Here is a 12,389-nt window from a genome sequence, read left to right on the forward strand (position 1 = left end):
TCTTCTTCAGGTCTTCTGTCTCCTGTGCTCGATCCTTAAAGTATTTCTTGAGAGCTTCAATTTTCAACTGACTTGAATGTGGAAGCGACCCATTGGGTAAACTTTCCTCAATGGAAAACAAACTTGCGGATGGATTGAAAAAGCTTTCAGATGCACCCTCCTGTTTAAATGAGAGTGTAGAATCAAGGGGTGCGCTGTCAGGAGGGGATAGGCTACCGAGGGGTGCAGCATGGGCAAAGGATGTGGCTGTGGGGTGGTTATCGGGAGATGGAGGACATGTGAATGCCGTGTTGCGACTAGGCGCGGCAACAGTGGGTTTAGACATCTTTGCAGTTGTAGGAGTTGACATGACAGGGCTTCCTGCAGTGCGCTGGTGGAAGGGGGCAACTTTCTGTGCTGCACTAGGAGAGGATGCGCAAATGACAGGTCCATTGGGCAGGGGCGGTGCAGCGGTGTGTGCAATGGTGGAAATGGGTGGAGCAATGGCCATCATGTTAGGAGTGGATGTGACAACACAGTGTGCAGGGGAGGAGGCTGCAGTATGTGCATTACTGGGAGGGGAGGAGGCTGCAGTGTGTGCAGTACGGGGAGGGGAGGGGGCTGCAGTATGTGCATTACTGGGAGGGGAGGAGGCTGCAGTGTGTGCAGTACGGGGAGGGGAGGAGGCTGCAGTATGTGCATTACTGGGAGGGGAGGAGGCTTCAGTATGTGCAGTACTGGGAGGGGAGGGGGCTGCAGTATGTGCATTACTGGGAGGGGAGGAGGCTGCAGTGTGTGCAGTACGGGGAGGGGAGGAGGCTGCAGTATGTGCATTACTGGGAGGGGAGGAGGCTTCAGTATGTGCAGTACTGGGAGGGGAGGGGGCTGCAGTATGTGCATTACTGGGAGGGGAGGAGGCTGCAGTGTGTGCAGTACGGGGAGGGGAGGAGGCTGCAGTATGTGCATTACTGGGAGGGGAGGAGGCTGCAGTGTGTGCAGTACGGGGAGGGGAGGAGGCTGCAGTATGTGCATTACTGGGAGGGGAGGAGGCTGCAGTATGTGCAGTACTGGGAGGGGAGGGGGCTGCAGTATGTGCATTACTGGGAGGGGAGGAGGCTGCAGTGTGTGCAGTACGGGGAGGGGAGGAGGCTGCAGTATGTGCATTACTGGGAGGGGAGGAGGCTGCAGTATGTGCAGTACTGGGAGGGGAGGGGGCTGCAGTATGTGCATTACTGGGAGGGGAGGAGGCTGCAGTGTGTGCAGTACGGGGAGGGGAGGAGGCTGCAGTATGTGCATTACTGGGAGGGGAGGAGGCTGCAGTATGTGCATTACTGGGAGGGGAGGAGGCTGCAGTATGTGCATTACTGGGAGGGGAGGAGGCTGCAGTGTGTGCATTACTGGGAGGGGAGGAGGCTGCAGTATGTGCAGTACGGGGAGGGGAGGAGGCTGCAGTATGTGCATTACTGGGAGGGGAGGAGGCTGCAGTATGTGCATTACTGGGAGGGGAGGAGGCTGCAGTATGTGCATTACTGGGAGGGGAGGAGGCTGCAGTATGTGCAATACTGGGAGGGGAGGAGGCTGCAGTATGTGCATTACTGGGAGGGGAGGAGGCTGCAGTATGTGCATTACTGGGAGGGGAGGAGGCTGCAGTATGTGCATTACTGGGAGGGGAGGAGGCTGCAGTGTGTGCATTACTGGGAGGGGAGGAGGCTGCAGTATGTGCAGTACGGGGAGGGGAGGAGGCTGCAGTATGTGCATTACTGGGAGGGGAGGAGGCTGCAGTATGTGCATTACTGGGAGGGGAGGAGGCTGCAGTATGTGCAATACTGGGAGGGGAGGAGGCTGCAGTATGTGCATTACTGGGAGGGGAGGAGGCTGCAGTATGTGCATTACTGGGAGGGGAGGAGGCTGCAGTATGTGCATTACTGGGAGGGGAGGAGGTTGCAGTATGTGCAGTACTGGGAGGGGTTGTAGTAAGAGTGCATGGAGTCCAAGGTGGGGAAGGGGCTGGCTTCTGTGCAGAACTATAAGGGTTTGTGGCAGTAGGTTCTTCAGTGGAAGGAGGAGATGGGGTAACTGTTTGTGTAGTGCTAAATGGGGAGGGAACAACAGTTACTGCAGTGGTAGGACTAGATTTGAGCTCACGGGGTACATCGTTGTGAGTGGGTGCAGCAGTAGGGCTTGCCATACTAAGATGGGGTAGGGTAGAAGGGGGGGTATTCATAGGAGCGGGCGGGGCAGCATTACTGGTTCCAGGGATGGCAGAGGAGGGCACAGCCGTGGATGGAGGCCGTGCATCCTTCACGTTACGACTGGGTGAACTCTTGAACAGTAATGCAATCACTTTTTTAATTTGAGAATCTTTTAGCTTGACCCTTGTCTTGGGCAGTTCTTTAGCGAGCTCTTCCACTATATTGTACATGTCATCACCCTTGAATCTTAATGGTTTCACTTTTTTGTCAATTAACTTTGCCTTAAGTTCGCTGAATGTGTCACTATCCAGCTTTTCTTTCAATTCCTTCACCAACTTCTTTCGGTTCTCGTCCACAAACTTCTCGATATCAGACAGGTAGTATTTATCTGCAGAAAAAAAGTACAGTAAGTCAGATGTAGGAACTCGTTCACTTAATCACTGGTTTCTCAGAATGTAACTGTTTTTCCTGGAAGGAGAGAGAGCTTTTTCTGGGTTACAGGATGCTGTCTCACGAACTAATACCCTTTATACAACACTTATCCTATAAACATCTTTGTCCATTCATCGTCGGGATCAGCTCCAGTCTCAACAAATGGCCCAAAAGGGTTTTTAGGTTTTGCCTAGGCAGCGTTTGCACAGTCTCTTCGAGACATGCTGTACTCAGGTGTGGACTTTAAGATCCACCCATTTTCCGCCCATCTTTTCAGTTGGCTCCTCTTACTGTCGTTTGTAAACCATAGCTTTTGGTTTGTTAATAGGCTTACTAGTCCCTCCCTCTCTTCTGTTGTAGAGGACTGCCCCTGTTACATGTATTCTAACTTGTGATGCTATGTTGAGAGGTTCAAGAGCACTCTTTTTTCTTTGTTGGCCTGCCTCTGCTGTTAAGTATTCTCTTTACTTATCGTTAGCAGCTTTATTTGCCCTGTTTTCACTGTAATCTCACTGTGCCGTCCCCCACCCCCTCATTCCTCTCAACACTTGTTGCCCGGCCCACCACTCCTCCAAGATCACTGCTTTTCTTTTGTCTAATTTAAATTATAATTCTTATACTTTATCTCTCTGTACCCTCTCTCCCCACCCCCTCATCCCTCCCACAAAACTACTTGCCTGACCCCACCACCCCTATAAGATCGCTGCCATTGCTGCTTTTTTCTCCAATTATATTTGTACATATACATAGCTGTGATCGCTGATTTTTTTCTCAAATACAGTTGTATATTTATATAGCGCTGGCAGGGGAGACCATAAATGATTTGTAAAAAGTTACAAAATGTTGAGCTGAGGCTTGAACACAGATCTCCAGCTCCCAAGTCGGAAGCTGGCAGGGAGGTTACAGTAACAAAAGGCTCATTGATTGGCCGTGCCCCCTCTCCTCACCACCTCATCCCCCCCACAACACTACTTGCCTGCCCCCTCACTCCTACAACATCACAGATTTTTTGCATGAGAATTTGTACATTCTGTTTTAACTAAAACTCTCCCTGGGGGTAGAACTTCATTTTGCGGATGGACCGTAATAGCGCGACCTCGCCCTGATGGTATTAAAACATTTTGTTTATTCAGCCATAGCAATAATTCCAAACGGGTGTTGATTTGTCTCCCCCACCCCACATTGTTTTGTCGTCCCCTATGTTGCTTCACCTAACTCCAAACTTTGGGGATGGCGGACAGACTGGAGTCCATCCGCCATCCTGGTGTAAACCGGGACCTTCCGCCATGCATGAGGCGGTCCCTCACACCCGTTCAGGATACACCCGCCACCATGGCGGACGGATCCTACATGCCGACACCCGCCGTTATGTTAAAATGCCATGTGGTGCATCACATGGTGCTGGCCACGTAGTGCTGTGAAATGTAGGGTGGTACCATGGGTACCCCCCCGCACACCCTCCCCTCCCCCCCACCACAAGGGGGGCCTGCAACGGGCCCCCGTAACAAATCCCCACCAGCCTTTCCATGGCGTAGAAATGCCGGCTGTAGCCAGCATTATGATTTGGTGGACAGTGCCTGCTAGGCACGACCACCATTTTTGGCTCTAGGGACCGCCCGCCAGGCAATCTGTAAGATTTCTTTTAGCGGGCCTGTGGCAGACGGTCTTTGCGTCCGCCATGTTCCTAGCGCGATTCCCTCCGAAATCGTAATGTGGCGGGGGGAATATCGCTGTACGGTTGTGGAAGGACCGCCACCGCATGGCTGGCAGTAACGGCCCTTCCGCAATCGTAATCGGCCCCATTGTATTTTTGTGGCTCGCCATGTGATATTTCTGTATCTGAGGTGATATATATATTATTATTATTATTATTGCAACTTGTAGAGCGCACAGCTTCTTCCAACTGAGGTGTCCTGGTGCTAACAACGGGTACAGAGTGGTAATTGCTGGTGGGGATAGCTCTAAAGTAGGCCAAAAAGCCAGGTCGTCAAAGTCTTCCTAAATAAAGGTTCTGGTTTGGCCTTTTGTAGGTGCTCTGGCATGGAGTTCCAAAGAGAGGTGGTTTTAAAGGTGAAGGAGCGGGTGGTGGCATGCAGTGGCCTATTCCTCGTACCCACCCCCCAAAGCCACACAAGCTCTTGGTGATTTCTCCCTTTTCAATTACAGACACTAAAAGGTGTCAGAGCAGATCTGTATCTGTTGTATCCAGGTCCAAGGGAATGTGGAAAAGAGTCAGTTTATCCTTTCTCAATTGATACCCCGTCGCTTTGTGCAACTCTCCCCTCCCAGAAAGGTCTAATGCTTGGACATCGCAATATAGTGTGGCTAAAACCTCCTTGTGCTCCCAATCTCAGCCAGTCGGTGACCTGATCCTCCTGAGACACCATAAACTAGCATGTGAGACTTACCCAATGTAAGTATTTAAGTTGGATCACGCAGAATTGTTTGGTTATGGAGGCTTCTTTCGGTGCCAATTTGGAGATTTGTCATTCCTCAGCCGTGAGTGGTCCCACGTCTCCCTCCCATGCACATATGAGAGCGTCGAAGGTGTCCTGAGTAAGTAGACACCACGCCATTTTATGTGCCGATTTCCTCCCCCCCCCTTTCTTCAGGATCAATGTGCGGTTGGTTGCTTCCTCCAGTCTTGAAATATTACTTACCAATCGGCCTTACGAATTCATATGTAACTTTCTTCCCAAGATAAAACGTACAGCACAAAGCAAAGACATCTGCATGCACAGGCCATCTTCAGGATGTACTGAAGACACTGTCCCTTTGTCAAGTTACTACTGTGCAGTATTGTGTTGTGGCTGCCTATTAAATTCACTACTTGCAAAGTAATTGTTATTTTCTGACTTCTTTTCATGATACTTTATTTATAGGTATTTCTGAACTCAACTAATGTTCAGCAAAAGGGTCCTGTTCCCACCTTTCATATTGTTGCAGGAAGAGTGGTCGCAAAGTGGCCAGATCGGTTTTTATTCATAAACACACACATTAGCACTACTTTACAGAGTTTGCTAAGGAAGCACTACTTTCGTTTTCTCATCTTTCTTTGACCAACACTATTTTCCCGGGTGGAGAAGTGCACCATTCCTGGAGGTACTGCAATATCCGATTGATGCGTGGTGTGAAAAACGTTTAATGTGATCCTTATCAGAATGTTTTCCTTATTTTAGTTTATAAAATGTGTACCGCTGCTCTGTCTTCATGGAAGTGTTCTTTTTAATCATACTGCTTATGTTTTATAATGATCTAAGCAATGGACATTTAACTGGTCTCTTCCGGGCCCTGTAGTCATGTCCTTAACTTTTCAGGCAAAAACATACACTCATTGATTTCTGAGTAATAAGTGGAAAAGTATTAACATAATCATGTTGTTCCTGCTTACATTTCACACACTTTACTTAATCTTGCATTATCTATGATTGTGCCCACACCGGACAGTGCTGGCATGATGCATTATGGCGGCCAGTGTTTCCTAACCTGTATTGGCTGGGCCCCAGCACGACGGGACACCCAAGTACTGTCACTAGCCGCATCCGATTAACAGGGCCAGCAACCCCAACCTGCACTGAGCATACATCCATGGGTTGGTGCACGTCTAGTAGTGCCCTGCCCGCGCTTTTCTTATAACCACCCCCTGTTGCCTTAATGGGCACTTCAAGAAGATCAGTGCACGCGCAGTAGTGACCGGCCCGTGCTGTGTCTTTTGCCACCTCCTAATGCAGTAACTCCACCTGAGATACACATGCCCCGTATGCGATCACTTGTAGCAAGGTTTCATGGCCTTAACGCTAGGTGGGGACACATTTGAGAGCACCCCATAGGCAGGAGGGGTCTTCATTTTTAGGTCCACCTGTATATCCACCCATGGTGACCCCCTTAAGGGATCCTTGACATGCAACATCACAGCACTAAGACCAACACCATCCAGACTATGGGGACCATGAGTGGTGTGGTCACAATCTGCAACAACAACAGAGCGAACGACGCACCACACTAGAAGCGTCAATACACTCAATTTTAATGTACTGAATCATGAGTGCTGTCTGTCTTGTCTGTGTTTTCTTGGTGTGACATGCGTATAACAGGTTGATTATTACTCAACACTATGTTGTATGCTCTTTCAGCTGGGTACCATGAGATGGTACATGAGCTTGTAGAGTGTACCTGGCAATTTCGCACCTCAAGTAAGCATGATAAATACTTGGTGAAATAAAGAACTTCTTGTACTATGTTCTTGAAGACATGATTATGCCTGATTCACACTAACATGATAATTTCTTCACAGTATACGAATCGCTTCGAAAGGAAGAGGGTCGTTGAACAACTGGCCACACAGTTCCAGTGGTGGCTTGTATAATTTTTCTTTTATTTTTCTCACATTTGCAGAGTGACTTTACATTTTAGGTCCCGACGAATGCCTTTGGGTCCCTTTAGGGAACCCACGAACGGCAGAAACATGTTGACCTTATGAACTAGGGTATATCTGTTGAATCCCTAGCCCTCTTGCATTTGATTATGTCACTGTGACCACTTAATAAACTTTCAGTGGACCCAGTTAGACATTTTTAATATCACCAACTCCCTTTCTCTGCACTCTGCCCCTCATTCATGTGAACTCTTTATGCTCCTCTATTGAGAAAATACCTCTGCTCCTCCCCTTGGGGAGTCGTAGCCCACAACACGGTGTGAGGAGGGAAACCATATGATGAAGCAAGTCACCTAATGGTGAGCGAGGGTTTCTGTCCCCTCCTTCTCTATACATAGTACTCAGTCTCTATTTTTCCACTCACTGCTTTTCTCTACCTCTCTCTTCTTCCCCTGATGCATAGCCAGATGGACTTTTATGTGTATAGTATTCTCTTGAGGGATCAGTACCCTCTGGCTTTTCATAGATCCCCCTAGGATCCCATGTGTGTTTATAGAAGAAAGATACTCCCATTATCATACAAGATAGCTATAAAGAGGCTCACGTCTGCAATTCAGGGCAGTGTTTAAGTTGCAAAGATACACTTTATAGGTGTTTTTTTGGACGTGTGGGAATCTGCATGGATTTCTACTTGCTGCAGCCAATGTTTGTTTTAATATCCAGGAAATCAGAAGCAAACACTTGCCAACCAGACCATAAAACAGGCCCACAATTTGTCAAAGGAATCTCACACACCGACCTGTCAGACCATCCCTTCTGGCAGTGAGTATTTTGAGTTAATTAATTATGAACATCAATTTCTTGCTGTACCACCCAGCCTTAGTATTTTGCCAGCTTTTAGGCATTACTTTTTAGGTCAAGCCTAGACAGCACATGAGCATGTCTCTGCAAGACATGCCATATCCACTCTGTGGGCTTACAACCCGCCCATTGCCTTTTTATTTGTCCCTTCGATTAACGTTCAAAAATGCCTGTTGCTAGTGGTTAATCCTTCCTCTTTGCCCCTCCTTTTTTTAGGTCTCGCCTACGCAGCGCGCATGCGCTGCTTAGGAGAGGACCTCGTGTCATTGATCTGCGTTTCTCCCCGAAATCGTGCACGTGTTGCATTGCTTTCTATTGCAACGCGTGCACTTTTGGTGATTTCCTTGCGGGAGCCAGCGGCACCATATGCTCGCGCTTGCTCCCATGAGGGAAATGCTGGGGAGTCAGCAGGGCGCACAGGGCCATCAGTCTGGAGTCAGGTTTCCTTGCCGTCTGCTGCTTTAATTAATTTCCTGAAGGGCTTGCGCATTCCAAAGCCGCTTTTCTGTGCCCGACCGCGCTGGTTTTCTTTCATTTGTTCAACTTCTGATTCCGGCTGACTATAACCTCTTCTTCCCAATCTTCTCAGGAAGGAGCAATCAGGGTTTGTCTCAGATCAGTATCTTTCAGACACCACTTGTCTGTTCTTTGATATTATATCTTAGTCTGCTGATCTCCCTGGCGGACATTGCTTTAGCTGCGGAAAAGGCCTTTGACAGAGGTTTTTGGTCTTTTTTATTTCATGTTCTTTGTTGGTTTGGTTTTGAACCTAAAATATTTTAACTTGGTCTCCCTCTTGTACTCATCACCACAAGCTGCCCTTTGTGCTAAAGTTCTTACTTCTGCTTTCTTTCCTCTGGACAGGGGAGTTAGGCAGGGTTTGCCTCTATCTCCATTTCTCTTTAATTTGGTGCTTGAACCTTTTTTGACCAGGATTAGCCAAAACCCTCTAATCAATGGGTTTTCCTATAATACTTTGAATATCAAATTAGCATCATATGCAGATGACATATTATTTATGTCACAACCTCTTTCCTCTCTCCATGTCTTTCCATCAGAAGTTCCATCTTATAATTTGGTTTCTGACTATAAATTAAATGCTGACAAATGTGAAATTTTACCTTTAAATAAATTCACTTTTAAACATGTCTTGTCCTCCTCTAACTTTACATGGAGACCTACTCAAATTAAATATCTGGGTTTTCAATTTACTCCCATCTCTCACTATTTCTATTTCTATTCATTTATATGCATGCATTCACAAGATTTCTCCCTCAACTTCTAGATGGCAACCTTTACATTTTCTTGGTGGGCAGGTTGGATACAATTAAAATGATATCAGTTCCTATCATTTTATTCACTTTTTCTAATATTCCGTTAAATATCCTGCTCAAATCTTATAAAAAACTTTATTCCATTTCATATTCTTTTCTTTTGAATAACAACAAATCTGGTACATCTGTATCTAAATTGACGCGTCCTAAAGCAGTGGGGGGGTGTACATTTTCCAGATTTTTGCTAATTACCATAAAGCATTTCTTTTAAAGCAATCTGTTAATTGGATTACTTCTCCTTCTTTATTTACTCCATTATGGGTGGACTTAGACCAAGAGTTTCTCCCTTTTCGTTTCTTAAAATCATCAGGTTTGTGCACACACCTTGTAAGATTTGTACTCTGATTGCTCATCATACAGGTATATTATTAAATTCATCTATTCCGTAGCATCCTAAAGACCTGGGAACTTTTTGGGAATCTCCAATGTGGCAGAACAGTTTGATACAACTAAATAATGGACCTATCTAATGGCCTTTGTGGAGAACTAAAGGACTTCTTTGGGTATACAAATTATTATTTTATTTCTTTTTCAGAGGTACATTGTTTGGTTTATCATCTACTTCTCGTTCATAAAGTTTTCCTCCTTCAAAATGTCATCTCTCAATCATACACTTCTTTTCAGTCGGTTGCCCTCACTAAACCACCATCTCTCATTAATTTAAACAATCTTTTGCTTACAAACCCAAAAGCCTCCTCTATTTATTCCTTTCTTCAACATAATATTAGTGATCATCCTCAATCCCCAATTGAACTTGCTTGAGAAGCTGACCTTCAAGTTAACTTTCCTGTTTCAACATGGACACAGATTTGGATCAAGATTAAGAAATCCTCTTGTGCAGCCAATACTACAAAAACAAATTTTTGTATATATAACAGACTTTTTACAACACCTGCTCTTCTTCATGGGATTCATTCAGATACTCCAGACATATGTTGGACGTGCTCTGCACAACATGCTGACAAACATCTACTATTTACTTGTCCCTATGTGCCCATTTTCTGGCACTAAGTTTGCTATCAAATTAATTTCATATTTTATTTAAATATTCCCTACTCTATTTTAAATGTTTTTCAAGAAGCGTATTGACTGTGGGGCTTAGGTTTCATTTAATGTGCATATAATACACCTTTTGTTGGCAGGTGCCTTTCAACAAATTACTAAACATAGGAACAATTCTACCCAGTTGTTGTCAAAAGCATGGTGGCACGCAGTCTGTTACAATCATAGATTAGATCCTGAGTATATGCATCCTATATCTCTTATTTCAAAACGGCAAGAACTATGGTCACCAATTACTCGGTATATAGATGACTCTGCCAAACGATGTTAAATGCTCTGCTCTGCAATTCAATAGGCACTTAACCCCCCTGGTCTCCCTTTTTCCTTGTAATGTTTTTTCTAGTCTAATGATTGTTGTTTGATTATATATTTAAGGCTTTTTTAATACTTACAATCAGACACTTATGCAATGTTGTTTCATTTGTATTTCAGTTCTTTTTTCTTCCTCCCCCTTCTTTCAATTTTCATTAATTGTGCTTTCTTTTGTAGTATTCATATATATTTCAATTAATGTATTCACTTCACGGTTTCAATAAGTCTCTCTTTTAACTTAGTGTACAATACCCCAGCTGCCCCTGTTCTCTCTGAAATCCCACTTTCCCGATGCACGATATCAGACTACCCACTTAGGCCCAGCAGAGGCACACTGAAATAAATCAGAATACCCCTGGGGAGCTCACTTTAACCCCTTTGTGAGCATTCAAGGACAGCATCTGCTATGACAGTACTGAAGACACAATCTCGGAAGGACATGGGCAGGGAGAAGTAGCACCATAACTCACATCCGTGCAAGTGGAGTGAATGGGAAAACACATTTACTTGTATTAATTTATCGGTAATCAACATTAACCATATTTGTTTTACTAACATTGGCCACAGGAAGTGGCCATCTCTGCTGTTGAATTACTTCTGCCTCTTAGAGTTAAGATGAGCTTGCTCTGCTGAAAAGGTTTAGACACTTGGCACTATCTTTAGGTCACATGAGCTCACAATAGCCACCTGCTTGTGTTCATTGCAAAAACTAATCACATTTAGAACATTTTTTATAGTAGGGAATACATTGGAGTTCTGGACCCAGAGCTTGGACTTGTAGTGTCCTCCAGGACCTAGGGCTCACGACTTTACAGGTCCATCACAGTTTCTGGGAAACCGTCTGTCCAATGGACTCTGTGATTCATAGGCCATTATGCTTTTTTTGTTAAAAAAAACCTGAATCACGTTCCTCAACAAAATTAGGGCTTGCACCACTACTGGATGACTTCTACCTTGCTTATTCAGTCAAATTACTAGCAATATTCCAGAAACAATATAAGAAAAAGGAAGAGGATGTATTAGTTGTTTTCTCATACCAGTAACTGATGCTGGGGGTGATCCACAGAGCGGACCGGGGAACGGGGCAGACACTGCACAGCAGAGAGTGTTGGCAAGTGGCCATATGCCTGCTGGTAGAGTGGACAACGACAGAGTAAGACAAGAAGCTGACATGACGACAGCTGATGTACTACCTCCAGTGTGCTCTTGCTACCTACCCCAAAATGTTGAAACACCAGGGCGGTCGTACACACATTCCACTATAACCCAGAATATTCTAATGTTATTTGCAGGATGAAGTACAAGAGTTTCAAAGAGCACCCTCACATTTGAACAACATACTTCTTTGCACAACAAGGATTCAAAAGTCCTTCCCATGCTCATTCTGGTGCCCTTATTTTTCCCTGAGGCAGTAAACTACCACAAGCGTAGGAGGCTGAGTTACAATCCAGGTCTCTGTGTCCCCAACTAATCTACTGCATATCAACCAAGAACTTTCCAAACTATCTAATAACCCACAGAAGTTGCAAACATGTTTTTTCAGTGTTAATGTTAAAATCCAAAATATGCTGAATCAATTGCTACATCTTATCATGCCTGTGGAGGTGTGCTGCTGGTCAAAGCCAATTGGTTGTGGTAGGCACTTTCAGACAGTGCTATATTAACTGCTGCAAGAGATGCTTTGCTTGATGCTGTGGGGAAAGTTTGTTCGATCAAAATGAGTTAGTTAGAAATGTCTTTATTTAGATATAACACAGATATCTTTAAAAGAGGATTACATAGTTCACATTATATACAACTCATTAAAAATGAAAACAGCAAGACAGTCAATTAGCCAGCCAT

The sequence above is a fragment of the Lissotriton vulgaris genome, chromosome 12, assembly GCF_964263255.1.
Source record: "Lissotriton vulgaris chromosome 12, aLisVul1.2, whole genome shotgun sequence".
Lineage (NCBI taxonomy): Eukaryota > Metazoa > Chordata > Amphibia > Caudata > Salamandridae > Lissotriton > Lissotriton vulgaris.